This window comes from Bos grunniens, chromosome 27, assembly GCF_055505025.1.
Source record: "Bos grunniens cultivar Pamir isolate PY7600 chromosome 27, Bosgru_T2T1.0, whole genome shotgun sequence".
NCBI classification, from domain to species: domain Eukaryota; kingdom Metazoa; phylum Chordata; class Mammalia; order Artiodactyla; family Bovidae; genus Bos; species Bos grunniens.
In genome coordinates, this window is record NC_141191.1 from 19,533,794 (window position 1) to 19,556,243 (window position 22,450).

General features: G+C 40.7%; 1 protein-coding gene across 1 annotated transcript in view; it reads left to right on the forward strand.

The window, feature by feature from the left end:
* Nucleotides 1–22,450, forward strand: part of LOC147343610 (uncharacterized) — a 194,301-nt gene that overhangs the window by 147,263 nt on the left and 24,588 nt on the right. The gene's annotated exons all lie outside the window — the stretch shown is intronic.

Here is a 22,450-nt window from a genome sequence, read left to right on the forward strand (position 1 = left end):
ATTTAGGTCATACCTGAATGGCCTAGTGGTTTTCCCTACTTTCTTCCATTTAATTCTGAATTTTGCAATTAAGGAGTTCATGATCTGAGCCACAGTCAGCTCCTGGTCTTGTTTTTGCTGACTGTATAGAGCTTCTCCCTCTTCAGTTGCAAAGAATATAATCAGTGTGATTTCGGTATTGACCATCTGGTCATGTCCATGTGTAGAGATATCTCTTGTGTTGTTGGAAGAGGGTGTTTCCTATGACCAGTGCATTCTCTTGGTCCAGCACAATATTGTAAAGCAATTATCCTTCAATGTATAATAAATAAATTTAAAAAATATATATAAGTTGTTATAAGAAAATATAGAGAGAGCCATTGTTTCTATTTACAGATAGCAAGGAAAGCTACTGAGATGATATGACATTGAAATGGGCTTTAAAGTAAGTGGGAGTTTTCCAGACAGACAAGGGTGGAGGAAATGATGTTCCAAGAGGTTGGAAGAGCATGAGCAGTTTCATAATCATAAAAATGCATGACCCACATTTTCAGGGGCAGCAGGTTATTGGTCTGAACTGACAAGGGCTTAGACTGTTATTGAATTAACAGGAAAAAGAGGTTTCACTTTAATCTTTTACTTTTGGGCTCTAGCCTGTGAAATAAGCGAGGTGGGATCTGTTTCTTGCTTTACCCCTGTAACCTCTCCTGAACTCAGTAGCCACCACACAGGCAGTGAGAGAAGCTGGACTAAATCAGCAGTTGGCAAACATTGCACAGATCCCGGGAGGAAGCATTTTCAGCTCTGTGCTCCACGCAAGCTTTGTCTTTTATGGTGCGAAAAGAGCCACAGACGATCTGCAAGCAGATGGACCAGGTTGGGTTTTTACCTGCAGGCTGCATGCACTTGGTCAGCCCTGGGTGAGTTAGTCTCTAAAATGCTCTTCTCCATTAACATTTAATGGATCTGTTGTTTTATCTCTATTTCCCAAGTTCCATTGTTTCATATAATTGTAATTACAGAGAAGCATATTTTTGGATTAGGGCGTTTTGGATCAAGGGTGGGGTTGAATATCATCTCACTTGCCTTAGACAATTGGTATGGACTCTCACCTTTCTACACTGAAAAATCTAAATTCCAAACTCTTAGGCAAGAGGCCAAAAACGACAGTCACATAGTAGCTGAAGCAAATGCTTATGTGGAGGAGTAAAGTAAAACAGAATATGCCTTTGGCTTCTTGATTATTTTGAATTAAAGTTACTTAAATAGCTGGTTCAAAGGAAGACGCTCTGACCTCCCTTTGTCCCCCTTGAAAGCTGAAAATAAATCTCCTGTGTGAAAGATACTTGGCTTGTACCTGGAGATTGGAGGCATCCTTACCCCCAGAGTTAGGGGATTTAGACCAAGAAGGCTAAATAAACCATGTTACATGTTACATCTTCACTAGGTTCGTATTCCAAACCCCGACCTCTTTGTCTTGTCAGTTCTTCACAAATTTATTGTTTCCTTGTCTGAAAGGTATAAAAGCTACCTGCTGCGAGTCTTATATTTTATATGGGGCTCCTGGGCATAGGAAATTAAAAATTTCTCCTGTTAATCTGTCTTTTGTCAATTATTGGGTTAGCCAAAGAACCTAGAAGGGAAAACGGGAAAAGTTTTCCACTCCTGCAGGAATATGACTAATCTTTTTCTGGCAAAATCTAAATAATATAAAATATAAGGTAATAATAATTTAATCTTGAGTATAGCTATAGGGTTTATTTTAATGGTAGATGTGTTTTCAATTATTTTGGTCTTGTACAGATCAGAAGCAAGGGAATGCAAGTCTCTGATGTACTATTCCATTTAGTGATTTTATTAAGCCAAACTTAAACATGTATTTGGGTAGTGCTCAACTAATGAGATTTATCAGGAAAAAGTAAGATTATTAATTTTTCCAGTCCAGTATAACCTAAAGCAGCTCTGGAGGTGGCATAAAGACAATGAACTCAGTTCTTATCCTGATAATCTTATGGAGGCTGAAACTCATTAAAATAGTTTTGCTTTAATAATTTTCGTGTGTCTTTCTGCAGAGTGAACACATGTTGAAGAGTTGCATGGAAGCAGTTGAAGGAGGAGGAGGGAGGAAAGTTCTAGACTGATGAAAAATTTTGACATGTCAGTAACTAGTATCAAACAAAGATAATGTCATTTTTAGAACCAGTTTCTTCAGCTTCTCAATGTAGATGATAAGATATATTGGTCTCAGTTTTCCTCGTTTAAAGAGTATTTTCAAGAAACACACACCAGTATTTGAAAGCAAACAAAACATATTTTTGCCCTTTGTATTACACGTCTCTCTCATTGTTTTGTGAGAATAAAAATTCTGTGTATGGAGACAGAAGTTCAAGGTCAGAATTGAGAATAAGGACGCACCAGAGGGTCAGCTTAAAGGCCTCCAGTTTGGCCGTATCTCCTATCAGAAAGACAGTTTAAATTGGACACCTGGCCTCCCGACTAGAGAGCGCATTAGTCTCTGTGTCCCTCGCAGCCATGTTCGCTCGATGAATCAATACAAGTAATTGTGCTATAGTGTGCCATATCCACTCTTCCTGCCAGCTGGCACCCCGATGGCCAACAAGCTGAGTTTGAGCTTGTTTAAGTTGGCGATGCTGCCTCTGGCAGCTCAAGTCCCTCGATGACTTCACAGGGTAGAGCTGCTCTATCATCCTCAACTCATTAGACCAGAAGTCAGTAGGCATTTCAGGCTTCCCGGGTCATTCAATCTCTGTCACAATTACTCAGCACTTGTATGTAGGAGCATGGCCATGTTTAATAAAACTTTGTGAACTCTGATATTTGAATTTCATATAATTTTCAGGTATCACAAGATACCAGTCTTATTTTGATTTTTTATTCAATATTAAAAAATATAAATTTCATTTTTAGGTTGCAGATTATACAAAAGCAGGCAGTGGGCCAGAGTTGACCCGTGGGCTCTAGTTTATCAGAGTCTGGACTAGACACTTTTGGGAAAAAAAATAAACTTCATTTTTTAAAAGTCATTCTATATTGAACCTGTTGGAAAGAGTTTAGCCATAACTCTAACACTGTTAATTTGTTGCATTGCTATCTGTTTATTCAGAGGTATCTTCTGTTCTCTCCCTTTGGACTAGAACCCAGAGATGAACTGTCTTGTTTCTTTTCCTTTAATCCCTCCCTTCTCCTTTCCTTTACAAATGGCATGGGATACACCTGCCGAGACATCTTTAAGAGCATGCTAGAGACACCTCCACGTGTCCCTAAATCACTGCAGGGAGTCAGAATGCTTCGTCCTTCTGATTAAATGTGATTGTGTGCTGTGTGTGCTCAGTCACTCAGTGCAACCCCATGGACTGTAGCCCACCAGGCTCCTCTGTCCACAGAACTTCCCAGGTAAGAGTACTGGAGTGGGTTGTCCTTTCCTCCTCTGGGGACCTTCCTGACCCTTCACTGCAGGCAGAGTCTTTATTGCCTCACCACCTAGGAAGCCCAGAAGTGTGATTTGCTGCTGTTGTTTGGTTGCTCTGTTTTGTCTGACTGTTTGCAACCCCATGGACTGTAGGCTTGCTTGCCCTCCACTGTTTCCCTGAGTTTGCTCAAACTCATGTCCCATTGAGTCGATGATGCCATCCAACCGTCTCATCCTCTGTGCTCCCTTCTCCTCTTGCCCTCAGCCTTTCGCAACATCAGGGTCCTTTGCAATGAGTTGGCTCATTGCATCAGGTGGCCAAAATAATGGACCTTCAGCATCAGTCCTTCTAATCAATATTCAGGGTTGATTTCTGTTAGGATTGCCTGGTTTGATCTTGCAGTCCAAGGAACTCTCAAGAGTCTTTTCCAGAACCACATTTACAATTCCTCACAAATTATTTGCAGACAATTTACATAAGTTGTGACCCACTGTATGGACTGAATTGTGACCCTCCACAGTTCATATATTGAAGCGCTAACCCCCAGTATGACTGTAGTTGAAGATAAAACCTCTAAGTGAAAGTGTTAGTTGCCCAGTTGTGTCCAGCTCTTTGCAACCCCATGAGTTGTAGCCCGCCAGGCTCCTCTGTTCTTGGGATTCTCCAGGCAAGAATACTGGAGTGGGTAGCCATTCCCTTTTCCAGGGGCTCTTCCTGAGTCAGAGATCAAACCCAGGTATCCTGCATTGGCAGATAGATTCTTTACCGTCTGAGCCACGAGGGAAGCCCAAAACCTCTAAAAAAGTGTTTAAGATTAAATGAGGTCATAATGATAAGGAAGAAACCCAGAGGGCTCTCTCTGTCCCTGTGTGTGTGCACAGAGGAAAGGTCATATGCGCTGTTGGCGAGAAAGTCCCCTTCTATGAGTCAGAAAGAGAGATCGTACCAGAACTAACCCTGATGATATCTTGATCTTGGGCTTCTAGCTTTCAGACTTGTGAGAAAACAAATTTGTGTTGTTTAAGCCCCTGAGTCTGCAGCATTTTGTTGTGGCAGCCTGAGCAGACAAATCCATCCATTGATGAGTTATGATGCCCATATATAGTTATGATAATAGTTTGCTAGTGAGCTATGTTATTTTCTGTACTTTGTTTTCTATCCTTAAGCCCATTAGTCAAACCATGTCAATAGTCTTCTGTATGTTCTTTCCTTAGAAGAGAAGAACATTGATTAAGAACACATGCATCACTGCCCAGCTTTGACTTTGAAAACAAACTTTGAAAAGAAACCCAGAAGGAACAACAGTCTGAAAGGCTAGGCTCTCAGTTGCAAGACAGAATGGAGTTTTCTAAATCCCAAGTTTCCCTTTAAACAAGAGCCATATTCAGGAAATATAAAAATATCAATTTCTTGGTATATATCAGAGACTATGGAAGGATTTTATATAAGGATGGATTTCTGTGACAGAGTGAAGAAAATAAGAGGTTTCCCTGGGTTGGGAGAAGGAACTTGGGGTGGATTTAGTGGATGTATTGAAGGAGGAAACCTCCATCAATTATTTTTTAAGAAAAATTTTTGGCTGTGCCAAGTGGCATGTGGGACCCTAGTTCCCCAACCAGGAATCAAACCAGCACCCCCTGCATTGGCAGTGCAGAGTCTTAACCACTGGACCACCGGGAAAGTCCCCCAGCTGAGTTTAGACATCTCAGGGGGGCCAACAAGTAGAGGCCTGAAGCCCCTACCCCAGTATGCCTGTCCTCTTAGAATCCTTTTGCCCTTGGATAGGTTCTAGGAGGAGGAGGAGGGAAGTGTCTTTAAGACTGGGAAACAGTCCAGATACAAACTTAAATTTTTAATTGTGAGAGACTAAAATATTCAATTTGTTTAAATATTTACCTAAGAGTCTAAATTTTAAATCAGAAATGACTGAGTTACCTTGAAATGGCAAGATTCAGGTCAACATTAGCAGAAGCTAAATGATGTGGAACCAGAGTAAGTTGAGTTCAATTATGAAAAAATTAAAATTTTATGTCTGCTTAACTAAATTTTATCTATAACTGTGGTCCAGCTGCAGTTATTGGCTAATATCTATTAAAGAAATGATTGTAGACACTTACCTAAACTACTTCATGAAACAGCCCTGATAAACTTGTAAACAACTGCTATTCATAATAGTGACTCAGATATGCTACAGGTTTCTGAAATTCTTTCTGAATCATAAAAAAGGCCACATTGTATTCTCTGAATTTGCTATGTTAAATAAGTATTTCTGTATGCTGCTGCTGCTGCTGCTAAGTCACTTCAGTCGTGTCCGACTCTGTGTGACCCAATGGACGGCAGCCCACCAGGCTCCCCCGTCCCTGGGATTCTCCTGGCAAGAACACCGGAGTGGGTTGCCATTTCCTTCTCCAGTGCATGAAGGTGAAAAGTGAAAGTGAAGTCACTCAGTCATGTCTGACTCTTAGCGACCCCATGGACTGCAGCCTACCAGGCTTCTCCGTCCATGGGATTTTCCAGGCAAGAGTACTGGAGTGGGGTGCCATTGTATGACACCCCATATGTCTGTATGACACCAATAAGTTGGTGATATGCATATCCTGTTAAGCTAGATATTTGGTCAAATGTAATATAGTTTCCAACAGCTACAATAATCTACTTTAATGAAGCTTAATGAATCTTCTCTCATATTGATATTCTGTTTACGAAGCTGACTGATACATTTCAATCATGCCACTCTTTTGTTCTAACACCTTCACTGGCTTTCACTGTCCATCAGTTTTTTGAGAAACCCTTGCCCATGTACACTTGAAACTCTATGACTTAGCTCCAGTGACCGTTCTTGCTGTATGCTGTTATTGTCTTCTTTAATTTTAATATTTACCTAGAAGGGGTTATCTACTCTTCCCCAGTATCTTTATATCTCCTGATTAGCTTTCATCGCTCTTACTTTCTCTGTGGAATGCCTGTCCCAGCCTTTCTCAGTCTCTCTCTCTTTTTCTGCCCCGTCTCTCCTTTACTGTTTTTAATACTTATTTGGCTGCACCACGTCTTAGCTGTGGCCCGCGGGATCTTTAGTTGTGGCCTGTGAACTCTCAGTTGTGGCAGGTAGGATCTGGTTAGCCAGCCAGGGGTCGAACCTGAGCCTCCTGCATTGGAATTGTGGCGTCCTAGCGCCTGGACCATGTGGGAGTCCTTTTCCTTTACTATTCATTTCATCAGTCTCCAGTGCACCCTCTTTATTGAACGCGTCTTCTTTATATCCCACAGGCCCCTTTTAGACCAGTCCTAAGGTTCATACTATTCTGTTTTCATCTACTGTGATACTGCCTTAACTGCACCCCATATGGTAGGTTCCTTGTATGTAATTATTATTTCATTTGTTTTACTCTCCTTGCCTCATATTACTGTTAAGCACAATCTGTGAACAATCAGTACGTTTTTTGGAAATAATGCAACAGTGACCCTCCTTAAGGTGCTACTATGCCTTCAGTTTAAAAAACCTGTATTTGTTCCGTGAAAGAGTACTTTGGGGGAATAAAGAAGACATGCATGAATTTGCATTTGATTAATCACATGCCGGAGAAGGGAATGGCAACCCACCCCAGTATTCTTGCCTGGAGAATCCCATGGACAGAGGAGCCTGGTGGCTACAGTCCATGGGGTCACACAGAGTCGGACACGACTGAGCGACTGAACAATCAATGCCACTCTTTGTTTTCAAGTTTCTTCTAGGTAGAAAAAACAAAAAGGTGCAGCGTAGAAGTTTGAGGATTCTGTAGGGCCACCCAAGGACACAGAAAATGAGGGAAAGTGACAAAAGGGAAAACTAGGGATAGGATAGATCCAGGGAAGGAGGAGTTACTACTGATGGCTAAGACCGTGAGAACAGATTGTGGATAGAACAGAGAGCTAGGAGTCGGGGGAATAAGGGAGGACAGAATTTAGAATACAGAAGTCTCAAGGCCACAACTCACAGGGAAAAAGAAGGGAGGGAAGAAAATGATAGTCATACCCAAAAGATAGAGTGCAGAAATACAGTACGTGGAGTTAAGTGGATGCAGTTAGCTTCCTTGATAAAGAAAGTCACCAATGAGTACTCAGATATGCTGGACATATGGTGGGAACAGTTTAGATATCTTAAATATATGGTGCAGCTTCCTGGGTGTTGGAAGGCAGATTGTTGGGCAGAATTCTGTGTAAGTAGGCTAGTTGTCAGTTTTATATATGCCTATAATGGTTTCTCATTTCTTTACCTGTAGGAGAGCTAATCAATGAGGTAATTGGTGCAAAAAACTAACATTATTTTTATACCTTATCTTTAGAAGTAACCCAAGACACCGAAGCACAGGAAGGGCTGTAGACATTCAACAGGCCACTCAGAGACCATGATCCCTGTCAATACTGTTGTCAGAGGGCGTTTCTGGTGCTGGCAGAGGGCCAGGGTCTTAGAGTATTCTCATAATTAGGACAATGATTAAGTGTAGGATGCAGCTGCCTCAAAAATCATTCTTCATGTGGCATCTACAAGGCTGTGGGTGAAAAGAGTCATTCAGAAAACCTCCACTCGGCCCCTCCCCTTGGAGATGAATTCCTTCCTCCCCAGATGCTTGCCTTTTTCCTCGGCAAGTGAGGATTGCCCTTGGGTTTCTCCAAAAGGCTCTTCCCAGTCAGTCCATACTTGTTTTGAGAGTGGATTATGGACCTCCCTGATGGTTCAGTGGCTCAGACTCCGTGCTCTCAGTGCACGGGGCCCAGGTTCTATCCCTGGTCAGGGAACTAGATCCCGCGTGCTACAGTGAAGGCCTGGTGCAGTCAAAATAAAATCAGTATTTTTTTTTAAAGTTGTAAATAAGAAAAGAAGCCTTAGGATGTGAGATAATAATTAAAAAAGAAAATGAATTAGATTATGTACAAGAATGTAGTTTGCAGTTTTAAGTTAAATTTTAAAAGGCAAGTTTTAAAAAGTCATCCTTCAGGCCTGTGGGACCTAAAATATTTTCAGTTGAGTATCAATAATCAGCTCTCCACCTTTTTTTGAGAAATAGTTTGGACAATTGGGATAATTTTCCTTACCTATGAAACATTCATTTAGAATTGACTTCCTCATGTTCACTACATACTCCCTCTTTTTAACTCTGGACTGTGTTTTCATCATCAATCAAATCACTAATGAATCATTTTCCACTGTGACCCAGTTTTCGAGTGTCCTCCAGCTCCTTCTACCGTCACTGTATTTCAGCTTTACTAGGTGCTGTACTCTCTTCTACATGCATTTTATCTCAGGTAATTAGCCCTTTTCTCTAAGGAACAAAAACTGCAAAACAGTATTGTGCCTGGAAAAGAATAACTGTTGATAAAGAAGGTTGTAAGTTATGTATTCAACGAATGCAGTTTTCTTTCCATATAATTACTTGGTAACTCTTCTCAGCTCACTCCTGCTCTAGAGTCCTTCCTCCCACCCCCACACCCCGACCCCCTATCCTGACAAATGGTCATTTAAAATGGGATTAATCAGTCAGGATGCTCCAGAAGTGAAAGTGAAGGTTACTCAGTCATGTACAATTCTTTGGAACCCCGTGGAGCCCGCTTCCTCTGTCCATGGGATTCTCCAGGCAAGAATCCTGGAGTAGGTTGCCATTCCTTCTTTAAAGAAACAACCAATAGGGTCTCTCTCTCTCTGTCTATCTGTGTAGACTGAGTTTATTACAAGAAGTCAATGTGATGGTGTAAGTTAAGTCTCATGATCTTCTGTCTACACACCGGAGACCCAGGAAAGGCAGTGGTGTCATTCAGTCTGAATCAGAAGGCTTGAGAATCAGGGGAGGTGATAATGTGATTCCCAGTCTGAAAGGAGAAGACACATGTCAGGCACAGACAGAACATTCTCCCTTCTCTGCACTTTCATTCTACTCAGCCCTCCATGGACTCGGTGATGCCCACCCACATTGGAGAGGGTCATTTTCTTTACTCAGTCTACTGATTCAAATGCTGATCTCATCCAGAAACTCTGTCACAGACATGCCCAGAAATAGTGTTTAGCAAAGTATCTGGGCACCCCATGATGCAGTCAAGTTGACACCATGTAAAGTTAACCATACAGAGATGCTTCCAGGATGAATCAGGTTTAGCCACCCAGTATCTACTCGGTGCATGAGAAGCCTTGCTCTGCTGTGGGTAGCAGGCCAGCTCGCTCCTTCTTGCTCCTTCTGCTCTGTCCTCCCACCTTCAGTGTTTTGTCGTTTAGACTCAGCCACTAGTTGGAGACTCGTGTAAGCCCTGAGACTTTTGAGGATGCCACTGAAGTGCTGTCTTCTCACAAGCGTATGGAGTGAGTCCCTGAGTTTCTGAAGCTTAGCACACATGCCGCGAATGAGATGCAAGTCTCTTCTTCTTCTGATAACCCCAGTCTCTGTGAGAGGCATCTGTTTGACTTGAATTTGTGGGGAGCGGGAATGGTAATGGGAAGATGCCACAGCAGTTTACCCTTGTGAATTCTACTCAAGGAAATCTCTGTTTCAGTGAATCTTTTTTCAGAATTACTTTCTAGCCCTGTCATATGTGGCTTAAAGGGTTAGGTGATTAAGATTGATAGAGATTTTGCGGCTACTTCTTGCTGAGTTCTGCTTTGAAACTATAGTCATTTATCATCCATATAGTCGCCAACTGAGAGGAACTCAGTCAAAACTTTGAGACGGAAGGAAAAAGTCACATGACATTATTCTACATATGCTTTCATGGCATTCTGATCTTAAAGCTCATTGCAGTTATTCACGTTGTAATTTTAATGGTATGTTGGCATTTGTTTGACTGGCATCTGCTGCGCTGCACTGTAATTCCATAAGGGTAGTGGTCAAATCTGTGTTGTTTACTATCATAATCCTAAAGTCTTACACAGTGCCTCGCATGTGGCATTTTTGAATTAATGATTGGATGAATTAGTCAAAAATCTGTGTCTATTCATTTGTTTCTGGTCACTACACTTTCTTTCATTGAAAAAAGTTGTTGTATCTTACGTATAACTAGCAGGTGTCATTTTAAGAATTTACATGCAAACATCCTAGAACCTGTCAATTTTTAATTATAATTCTAAAAACTCTTCTTAGTGGTCATTTTTGAAGAATAAATAAAATATAAATTATTCATGCATTCACTCAGCAAAAGTAATAGCCACTTAAGCACTGGGATTATGAAGATGGAAAAGCAGTTGTTGCCTTCAAGTTTGTACGCTGGCATGGATGAAATAGACAAATAGTCAAGATGACAATAAAATGTCATCTATTAAAATACAGATATCTATATATGAGGTAATATTTTTTGAATACCTTGATGTTTCAGGCTCTTTGCTCAATGTAATATCTTATTTGAATTTTCACTACCTGAGTTATGCCTAATATATCCCCTTTCCAATGAGAAAACCGAGTCTCCGTGAATTTAAACCTCTTGAAAAATTAATACACTGTTCAGGCTTGAGTCTTTCTGATTTCAAAGCAAACACTTTTCTTTATGGTACATTATGAAGAAAAACTGCTTTTAACTTTGTGTATGGAGAGCACCCTAAGCTGGTGAAGGGACATAAGTGAGAGGCATAATAGAAATAATAATAATAATAACAATAATAATAACTGTATCTTCTATTACTGATCTTGTACACTGTGCCAAACATCATGCTAATTTTTTAAAACAAAAAATAACTCATTTTAGCCTAAAAATAACTCTAAGATACTGGTTTAACATTATTTCCCATAATAAAGTTTATCAAGTTTAATTAACTTGCCCAAGTCATTCATTCATTCATGTATACATATGTATATATGTGTGTGTATGTGTATATACATATATGTTGTTTTAGTCACTAAGTCATGTCCAGCTCTTTACAACCCCATGGACTGTAGCCTGCCAGGCTTTTCTGTCCATGGGATTTCCGAGGCAAGAATACTGGAGTGAGTTACTATTTCCTTCTCTAGAGGATCTTCCCTACCCAGGTATTGAACCCACTTTTTCTAAACTGGCAGGTGGATTCTTCACCGCTGAGCTGTCAGGGAAGCCCTGTATATATATACACACACAAACTAAAATTTGCTCATTTTCTGATGATTATAAATCTATACTTTTTAAGAAGTTTTTAAAAAATGGTACTTCTGGGACTTTTTTTGGCATTAACATGGGCCAGAGGAATATAATCTGGTTGATGACAGGTAGACAATAGCCTGCAGGATTTTAAAACCATACTGCATTTCAATACCAGAATCTGAAAAGTTGTTTTTTTCCTGGCTCCATATGGACCGCTGGGCTTTCGGTTTCCCTAAAGATATGTTTTATACCCTATACATTGTCAGGATAACTCAGACGATATTTTCCACTGATCAACTGGTGTGGAAAAATTTGACTGCTCCCTAAGGGAAACAATGGAACATTGGTTAGTATGAATATTATCAGCAAGGACCTCAGAGGCCCCTCATGTTCCTCTTTCTTAAACCAAAATTCATTCATCCATGGACCAATCTGCTCCTAAATTTGTAAACAGCTGTCCAGCAGTAAACTCACTAAAATGAATAATATTCCCATGCAGTTGCATGCCGTTTCACAAATGTGCTGATCGTCCTCCTTCCCATCTCAGTGGTATTTATGGGCTGTAAAGGCAATGAAAAGAGGAGAATAACATTTTTTTCATAAATGTAAACATGGTGACTTACACTCCAAGGTTCTGATCACCCTTCAAGCTCTTAAAACATGTATTTGTCTTTCTACTTTAGATAGTGTGTCTCTTGAGCACTGAGTGCGTATTCTTTATGCCTGGAGTCATACCAGATCCATCAGTGTTAAAGCCAATAATTAATCTTCATAATGAGCATTTGCAGGGGTGGTCCTGCAAGTATTGAAGGGCACCTTGACATTCCAGGGAAGTCTGCTTTGAAAAAAATACAAGTGTATATCAGATAACAACTGTTTATTTAGGTAAATGATTTTAGTTGCGAGGTTGTCAGATTTCTGGTCTAGAAAGTAAGGGTTGTTAGACTATAAATTCATGAAGCTAGTCCATGTATAGTCTTTGACAGTCTAAAAATGTGTTTATATTTTAGATACTCTCATCTTTTGAGGCTCCATTCACTTTCCACTCAGGTGTGTGCTATTCACTGGAATCTGATTGGGTCTCACTATGTAACCTTTGAGTATCTTTACCTTTCATCCCGTTGTCTTAGTTGATTAAATATTGAAGAACAGATACACTTTCCCACAAAGTGGTATATTATGCACTGGCCTGGTAGCAGAATTGCATGGTTTCCACATAGTTTTGTTATTTTCTGATAGCACTGCTGCTGCTAAGTTGCTTCAGTCATGTCCGACTCTGTGCGATCCCATGGACAGCAGCCCACCAGGTTCCTCTGTTCACAGGATTCTCTAGGCAAGAATACTGGAGTGGGTTGCCATTTCCTTCTCCAGTGCATGCATGCATGCATGCATGCTAAGTCGCTTCAGTCGTATCTGACTCTGTGCTGTCCCCGTGGACAGCAGCCCACCAGGTTCTCTGTCCACAGGATTCTCTAGGCAAGAATACTGGAGTGGGTTGCCGTTTGCTTCTCCATCTGATAGCACAGATAGCACCATATATGTACTTAGGAGGCTCTGGTGGAAGAACAAGGGACTTGGGTTTCAATTCAAGTCTGGCTATCATCGTTTTTAAGGTGTATATATTTGGCACCTGAATTTACCAGGTTTGTTAAAGTGCACTGTTAAAGTACACACATAAATGTACTGTTTAATGAGATGGAAAGTGGGGGGAGAGTTAATCTCTTTAAACTCATCTCTTTTTCCTACATAATGAAGTGTTAGTTGCTCAGTCATGTCTGACTCTTTGCGATCCCATGGACTGTAGCCCACTGGGTTCCTCTGTCCTTGGGATTCTCCAGGCAAGAATACTGGAGTGGGTTGCCATTCCCTTCTCCAGGGGATCTTCCTGACCCGGGAATTGAACCCGGGTCTCCGGCATTGCATGCAGATTCTTTACCATCTGAGCCACTAGGGAAGCCCTTCCTATGTAATAAGAGTACTCTAATGACCTCTAGAATTTTGTGAGAAGTAATGTATGTAAACTGCTTGATACGCAGGACGTACTAGGTGAAGGTTAGGGTTAAGATCCTTTTCTCTTTGTCTTTGTGTTCTTTCATTCTAGCCTTTTTAATCTGCAAATTTTCATATTGTTTAAAACAAACCCCACAGATGAGACCTGATCGAGTAGTTCAGTTGTAATAAATCTGAAACTGTTGAAATTAAAGTGGTTATGTCTATGGAAAACTTATTTTTGAAGAAATATTTCTAGTTGATTCTTATGTGCCCCAGTAAGCGTCCTATTAACATTTTGTCCAAAGTCATCTTTGGAGGAAGGGATTAAATGCATCTGCTGAAGTGCAATGGTGATGCCAAGTGTGGGGGACCAGTGAGGCTAAGCCTATGGGGCCACCTTTGTCTTTCAAGAAATATGCAGTTGGGGGAAAATGTTCCAAACATCACACTTGACCATGGTATTTCCAATATAATCCTGGTGAGAAATACTGTCAAAGGAGGCCATCGTTTCTCAAAAGATGCTTATTTGATAAGTACTGTTAGACAGTGAGACGAAAAGAAAGAATAATACAGTTCAGTTCAGTTCAGTCGGTCAGTCGTGTCCGACTCTTTGCAACCCCATGAATCGCAGCACGCCAGGCCTCCCTGTTCATCACCAACTCCCGGAGTTCACCCAGACTCACATCCATCAAGTCAGTGATGCCATCCAACCATCTCATCCTCTGCCGTCCCCTTCTCCTCCTGCCCCCAATCCCTCCCAGCATCAGAGTCTTTTCCAATGAGTCAACTCTTCGCATGAAGTGGCCAAAGTACTGGAGTCTCAGTTTTAGCATCATTCCTTCCAAAGAAATCCCAGGGCTGATCTCCTTCAGAATGGACTGGTTGGATCTCCTTGCAGTCCAAGGGACTCTCAAGGGTCTTCTCCAACACCACAGTTCAAAAGCATCAATTCTTCGGCACTCAGCCTTCTTCACAGTCCAACTCTCACATCCATACATGACCACAGGAAAAACCATAGCCTTGACTAGACGGACCTTTGTTGGCAAAGTAATGTCTCTGCTTTTGAATATGCTATCTAGGTTGGTCATAACTTTTCTTCCAAGGAGTAAGCATCTTTTAATTTCATGGCTGCAGTCATATAATAAGCCATCATCAAAACAGCTCCTATTAGTTTTCATAATTCCCTTATGAGACAGTAGTATGGTCTAGGGCAGTAGATGCGTTCAGGTCCTTTCCGCCCATCCCTGAGTGTGCCTGTTGTCTAAGGCACTGGACGTCGTGTGCCACGCCCAGGACTAATTCAGTCTGAATAGCACTGAGGGGATGCAGAATTAAGAGGAGAATTTCTGGGGCCCAGGGTAGAAAGACTCAGAATAGCCGTGTGGTTGACAACCTGTTCAGCCAGGGCCGACATAAGGACAGGATTCTAAAGGAAGTTAGAGCCCAGACATGAGGCGGGGACTACACATAGAGAAAAAGAGCAGAGACTTCCCTGGTTGTCCAGTGGTTAAGGCTTTGCTTCCATCTCATGGGCTGTGGGCTTGAATACCACATGACTCGGGGCCAAAAAACCAAAACATAAAACAAGCAATATTGTACCAAATTCAATAAAGGCTTTAATTAAAAATGGTCCCCTTCACACACACAAAAAAATCTTAAAGAGAGCAAATTGAAGATAAACTTCACTTATATATAGTATTATTCAGTACAACCTTGATATGGATTTATGATAAGCATTATCCTTTTTTTAGAAACAGACAACATAATATAGTAGAAAGATCACAGGATTAGAAATAAAGAATATCTTTTATAAATCTTAACTCAACCACTTGCAAGATATATGTGGCCTTGTGCTAGCCCCTTGACCTGTCTGAGCATTAGTTTTGTAGCTGTAAAATGGAATGAATAATTCTCATTCTCTTTCACAAAGGGGTTAGTTAAAATGCTTTGATGATGATAGACTATTTACTGGCTGTTATTGTCAGTGTGCTTAAGATGACATCGATGACATCTGTCTGGATGCCTGTGAAAGTGTTAGTCACTCAGTTGTGTCTGATTCTTTGCAACCCCGTGGACTGTAGCCCATCAGGCTCCTCTGTCCATGGGGTTCTCCAGGCAAGAATGCTAAAGTGTGTAGCCATCCCTTTTCCAGGGGATTGTGCCGATCCAGGGTTCAAACCCAAGTCTCCTGCATTCCAGGCAGATTCTTTACTGTCAAAGCTACCAGGGAAGCCCTATGGATAGTTAAAAGTGACAACATTTTTCCTCATTACCCTCAGATATAGAGGAAATAGGCTTCCCTCATGGCTCACTGGTGAAGAATCCGCCTGCAATGCAGGAGATGTGAGTTCGATCCCTGGGTCTGGAAGGTGTGCTCGGGGAGGAAATGGCAACACATTCCAGTATTCTTGCCTAGAGAATCCCATGGACAGAGAAGCCTGGCGGGCTACAGTTCATGGGGTCGCACAGAGTCAGACATGACTGAGCATCTGAGCACATACCCAGGAATACAGATCCTCAACTTTTTTTTTTTTTGGTCTTTTTTTCCTGTTTTCCTCAACATTAGATTTCTGTGCTGTTTCCTTCCCTTTCCCTCTTTTGTCTACACCAGGCGAAGGGAATTTAAGGAAATGCACAACCAAGTGGTTAGAGGGAAGATGGACAAAGATACAAGTTGAGTTTGAGAGTGCTGGAAACCGATGGGATGAGCTGGAGGGTGTGTGGAGCGGGCAGTGGGTGGAGGCAGTAAGAAGGAGCTCTGAGGACACGGAGCAGAGGACAGAGAGAAGTGAGATTGGGAGACTAGGGCCCGGAATGATGAGGACCAAACAAGGCCCATTTTGTTTGATAATTCAGAGCTCATTAGTGCCTGACGTTAACTAATCTCATTCTTTTCCTGCTGATGGTTCAGATCTCTGATTACCTTTTCTCTGAAAGGTAGTGATGGCATCTAATTTATAGAAGAGCTTCTGTAGGCAAGGTTTGCATAGGCAAACCTGTGAAGTGCTTGGCGTGTGTTTTTGGGAACTGGTGCTCTTTCTCTCTGCATTTTGAACGTACTTCAGAAACATCTCAACTCCCTTATGGTCCTTCTCTATCATATCTCGCTTTCATAGAACCTATCCTAAAGGGGGGACTGTTATAGTCACTTACTTTGAGATAAGCATGCCTGGTAAGTTTTAAATTGTTTTCTCTCCTAAGGTTTTGTTTTTTTCCCCAAGGTGGGAGTGAGGAGTGCTGAGAGACAGATGAATACATCTCGTGTTAGAATTCCATAGATCAAAACTACTGGAAAAGGAAGTCTAAAGTAACTCTCTGTCTTCTCAGAGAGTATCTGATTGAGAGGGAAGATTGTGTAGCAATTAAGAACATGAGTTTTGAATTTGCCTTTGGGCAACTTGACTTCCCTGAGTCTTTTTTTTTGGTGTGTGTGTGTATGTATAGAAAATGGAATTAACAGTAATCCCCATCTCATAGATGTATTTTCAGAATTTCATAAAGCACAGTTTTTTACACTAGACATTGTTCAGTTCATTGCATTACTATCATTATTGTTATTCTCCAGCTCCTTTGGGCCACGGGCACCAAACTATAAAGTGGATATTCATGGTTCCCCAGTTTTTGAGCCGATTTGGCTTAAAATGGTTTCCGACTTAATGGTGCAGAATGTGGCATTATTACAAGAAGGATCTCCGTGACGTCTGGAGGGAGCAGACTGTAACACAGCCATCCCCTAACGTGCACTCTGATTTTACCTTTTGGAGAACAGATGAGGGCTGGGGCCTGTTCCTAACTCCTACCTCTCACCTTTCCTTACCTCTGACATCTGCTATTAAGGGAGTTGTACGTACAGCAAGTAATACTCAGATACCAACCAGGAGTTTATTTCTGGCTGAACAAATACTCAATAGACCCTTTGGACGGCTTTCTGGTTAAAACTGTCTTTGAGAACCTGGCTTTGGCCAGGAGACACAAGTGAAGACTCTTGCTTAATCTCCTTCCTCTTAAGTCTAAGATGCTGGGCTGAGAAGGTCATTTCTTGCCCTCCTGGCCTCAGACAGAGATGATGGGAAATAATGGAGGAGAAGGAAACTTTCCAGGTTGGTCTTTAAAGAGCAGCCCCTAGTTGACAGCTTACTGTTGAGAGGCCAATATCAGAGAGTGGCTGGGCTGATAATCACAGACTCCTGAACTAGGAAGAGAGCAGGCGAGACCCTGGATCTCCTTTAGCTTCTAGTTACGCCATCTAGTTACGCAAAAGAGGCTCAGTGAACGACCAAATGGAATATGAATTCTTTCTGTGGGCAAAAAGAAAGAGCATGGCAGAAACATAATGGTGGGCACTATCTCCGTTATAAGAACAGTATAAAATTTAAAATATTATATCCATCTCAAAACTTGAGTGAATCATTCAAAAAGAACTGAATCAGTTCTTTTTTATTTAAAAAAAAGATCTGAACAAAATAAGGAAATAATGAATAGAAACCGCATGTATGAGAAGTTGTCAGTAATGAAGAATGAATAACAATGCATTTCTCTGACAGCATATGATACACAGACAAAAATTAATAACAATACAAAACAAACATAGAAACAGCAAATTAAAAGGTATGGAGAGAATCTCATTAGATTATTCTTTTGTGTATATTATGCTATGTTGGGTTCACAAAAATATAATAGACAATGTTCTGGTACATATCATACATTTCAAACTAGTGTTGCATTAATAAATAGTACTCACATAGAGTCACTAACATATTTTTTATTTGCATATGTTACTTGAAAAAATACGATCACTATCAATTTCCTCAGAGATCTGTCTATGCAACTAGTATTTCATTGTTGACTTTGAGCCTTTATAAGGTCACATGCTCGTTTTTCAAAGAAAAAAAGAATTTCCACTGTATAGAAAGATGTCTGTGGAGAAAATAAATCTCCCATAGGCACAGTTTAAATTTCAAAACATGAAAATACCCAGACCCCAGTCCTAGCAAATACTAGGAAAAAAATGGTACAAGGAATTAGCACTATCAAAAGAGTAAGGATTCTGAAGGCCATTTCCAAGGCAAGAGCAGCATTGTTGAAGGAGAATCTCAAAGGAGGACTAATCTCAAAGAGCAGTGATGTCTTTTTGCTTTAAGTACAGGAGAGAGCATGGAGCAAGATTGATTGTCAGGTTTAAATGTAGTCAGGGGGAGATGAAAAGGAAGCGAGCTGCTTAAGAGTTGAAGGCAAAGACCTTAAGACAGGAATCAATGGAGATTAGAGCTTTTGTTTCATAGCTGTATCTACTTTCATGTATACACATTCCTGATGAAGACAGACAGCATGGTTACTTAGTGACTTGAAAGTAGCTAATTTTCCTGTTACTAGAAAAACACTGCTAGGTGTGCAAATATGAAAAAAAAAAACACTGCTAGGTGTGCAAATATGAAAATATCCACTGCTTTTAATTTACCGTGCTAATATGTCAGGTTTTTGTTTTTTTAATTTTATTACCAGTGTGAGCAATTAGCATCTAGGCCTCCAGGTCAGCTTGGTTTAATTATTATTCCAATTAATCCATACGATAAATATTCATTGAATGGCTCTCATATATGGGACACTACAATATTATGACACAGCAGTGAATCCAAAGATAAGAGTCCGTGTCTTCCTGATGCTTATGTACTAACAGATGAGATGAAATAAGTCAAATAATCAGGTAAAGAGTGAGGCACATCCAGAATCTATCAGAACATACAGAATAGGGTTTCTAATGTCTGTGGAATGAGGATGGGCCTTTCTGAGACTGAAGTATGAATCAGAGTTAATTATGGTGGGAAGGGGGGAGTAATTTGATTTACTTGGTACAAAAGCATTGAATTAAAAATTATAGTTCAGTTCAGACTGATTTCCTCAAGGATGGACTGGTTGGATCTCCTTGCAGTCCAAAGGACTCTCAAGAGTCTTCTCCACTTTTCCTAGTTCAAAAGTATCAATTCTTCAGTGCTCAGCTTTCTTTATGGTCCAACTCTCACATCCATATATGACTACTGGAAAAACCATAGCTTTGACTAGATGGACCTTTGTCGGCAAAGTAATGTCTCTGCTTTTTAACATGCTGTCTAGGTTTGTTACAGCTTTTCTTCCAAGGAGCAAACATTATGGTAGATACAGTTATAAATACTGTAATCTTGCACTTATGGAGCTTACAACTGGATAATAATGATAATACCTAAATTTATTGAATGTTTATTATATGCTAGTTATTAGAAGACTTCTTTGTATTAATTTTTTCAACCTTCATTACAATTTTGAAAACCTGTTATAGATGAAGCAAAGGAACAAGGATGTTAAGTGACTTTTCAGATCCCTGAAGTAGCAAGTGGCAGGCCTAGGATATGAACAGAAACTGCTGCTGCTGCTGCTGCTGCTGCTAAGTCGCTTCAGTCGTGTCTAACCCTGTGTGACCCCATAGACGGCAGCCCACCAGGCTCCTCCGTCCCTGGGATTCTCCAGGCAAGAACACTGGAGTGGGTTGCCATTTCCTTCTCCAATGTATGAAAGTGAAAAGTGAAAGTGAAGTTGCTCAGTCATGTCTGACTCTTAGCGACCCCATGGACTGCAGCCTACCAGGCTCCTCCGTCCATGGGATTTTCTAGGCAAAAGTACTGGAGTGGGGTGCCATTGCCTGTAGGACTCCAAATCTTGCACACTCAGTAAATACATGACTCTAAAAGAAGATCAACAGACATAACTGCAAATATGCAGTTAGCTCCAATGCCAGGAGTGATGAGTGTGGTAACAGAATCCCACACGGGAGCTCAGAAGAACATCTAGGGCATGGGTTTGGCCCCAGCTGAAGATCATTGCCTTCGTCTCTTCCTTCCAGCCTGCTTCCCTGATGGACTTTGTGTAGGCATGTTAGATGGCGCACAGGCTTCCCTGGAAGTGAGGTTGTTCTCTTTGAAAGAAGACCAGTGGCCTCTAGATGCCTGCCACAGTCTGCAGATACAAAAAAAGTTGTGAGTTGCAAACATATATGTCTCTTAATGGAAGTCCATTCCTCTTCCTACACAAGAGTGGGTTGCCAAAGCTCCTGCCAGCTGGACCCAAACTGTTCTTACCAAGTATTTATGAATCTGTGGGAAAGCTTGAGCATTACTGGTTGACATCTCAAAGTGATGCTGTAGTGGAGCCTGTGTTGCTAAAGTGTAAACACGCTTGCATCATAATGACTAAAAATGTGACTTTGACTACCAAGGACAATGGAGGGATCTTCTAATATTATTTTCAATTATACTGAAATGTTTCACCAATCACCATCCTTAAATACTTTTTGTATCTAGAAATATAGGTTATTTGGTGAAACTTAATCTCATTGGAAAGCTTTGATGCTCTGTACCAAATTAAAACTAATTTAACTAAAGCATCTATGCTCTACATTAATATTAAGCAATTACATTAAATGGAAGCACTGTGAATATGTTAATTGCTTTCATTAAAAAACTGATTTCCTTAATTACTTTCTAAGCAAATATTCTCTCCTAAGCTATTTAAGCATCTGCGGTGCTCAAATTCAATAGGTATTGGGGGTTTCAATTTTATTAAATATGTATTTTAAAAAATCTATTTTGCTTTGAAAGTTTAAAAATGTATTTACAAAACCAGAATTGGACATGATTTTAGGAGACTTTTGATTTGAATAATGATATACATTTTATCTTATACATTTTATTCACAAAAGATTCTCTCTCATTTTTTATCCTGTAATATCTAAGGCTTCTGAGAATACTCTCTCTCTCTCTCTCAAAGATAAAGTCTCTCTTGTTTCAGTATCAGCGTTGACTGTTGCTCGCATCTCCATGGGTTCAACCTTGCTAAGACCTAAGGAGAAGGAAGGCTTAGGAGGGGTGGATGAATAGATAAAGAAGATGTGATATATGTATATATTTGTCTGAAAATGAGAGGATCTTCTCTTAGGCTCATAACGTTGGTCTGATCAAGGAGTACCACAAATGAGCTGGGATTTCATACCAGCTTTGCCGTATGGAGACTTTGAGTCAAACTAAATTAATTTAAAGAAAATGGGAGAATGTAATATGTCTTGTACTTGTGAGTTTCAGGACTGAAACTGATACACACTATGTTATATGAATTAATTCGAAGTTTCATAGTTTCTTTATTTTCTTTTTGGGAATCGCAGCATGCCAGGCCTCCCTGTCCATCATCAACTCCCGGAGTTCACTCAAATTTATGTCCACCGATTCGGTGATGCCGCCATCCAGCCATCTCATCCTCTGTCATCCCCTTCTCCTCCTGCCTCCAATCCCTCCCAGCATCAGAGTCTTTTCCAATGAGTCAACTTTTTGCATGAGGTGGCCAAAGTACTGGAGTTTCAGCTTTAGCATCATACCTTCCAAAGAAATCCCAGGGCTGATCTCCTTCAGAATAGACTGGTTGGATCTCCTTGCAGTCCATGGGACTCTCAAGAGTCTTCTCCAACACCACAGTTCAAAAGCATCAATTCTTCGGTGCTCAGCTTTCTTCACAGTCCAACTCTCACATCTATACAGGAAAAACTATAGCCTTGACTAGACAGACCTTTGTTGGCAAAGTAATATCTCTGTTTTTGAATATGCTATCTAGGTTGGTCATAACTTTCCTTCCAAGGAGTAAGCATCTTTTAATTTCATGGCTGCAGTCACCATGTGCAGTGATTTTGGAGTCCCTAAAAATAAAGTCTGACACTGTTTCCACTGTTTCCCCATCTATTTCCCATGAAGTGATGGGACCAGATGCCATAATCTTTGTCTTCTGAATGTTGAACTTTAAGCCAACTTTTTCATTCTCCTCTTTCACTTTCATCAAGAGGCTTTTGAGTTCCTCTTCACTTTCTGCCATAAGGGTGGTATCATCTGCATATCTGAGGTTATTGATATTTCTCCTGGCAATCTTGATTCCAGCTTGTGCTTCTTCCAGCCCAGCGTTTCTCA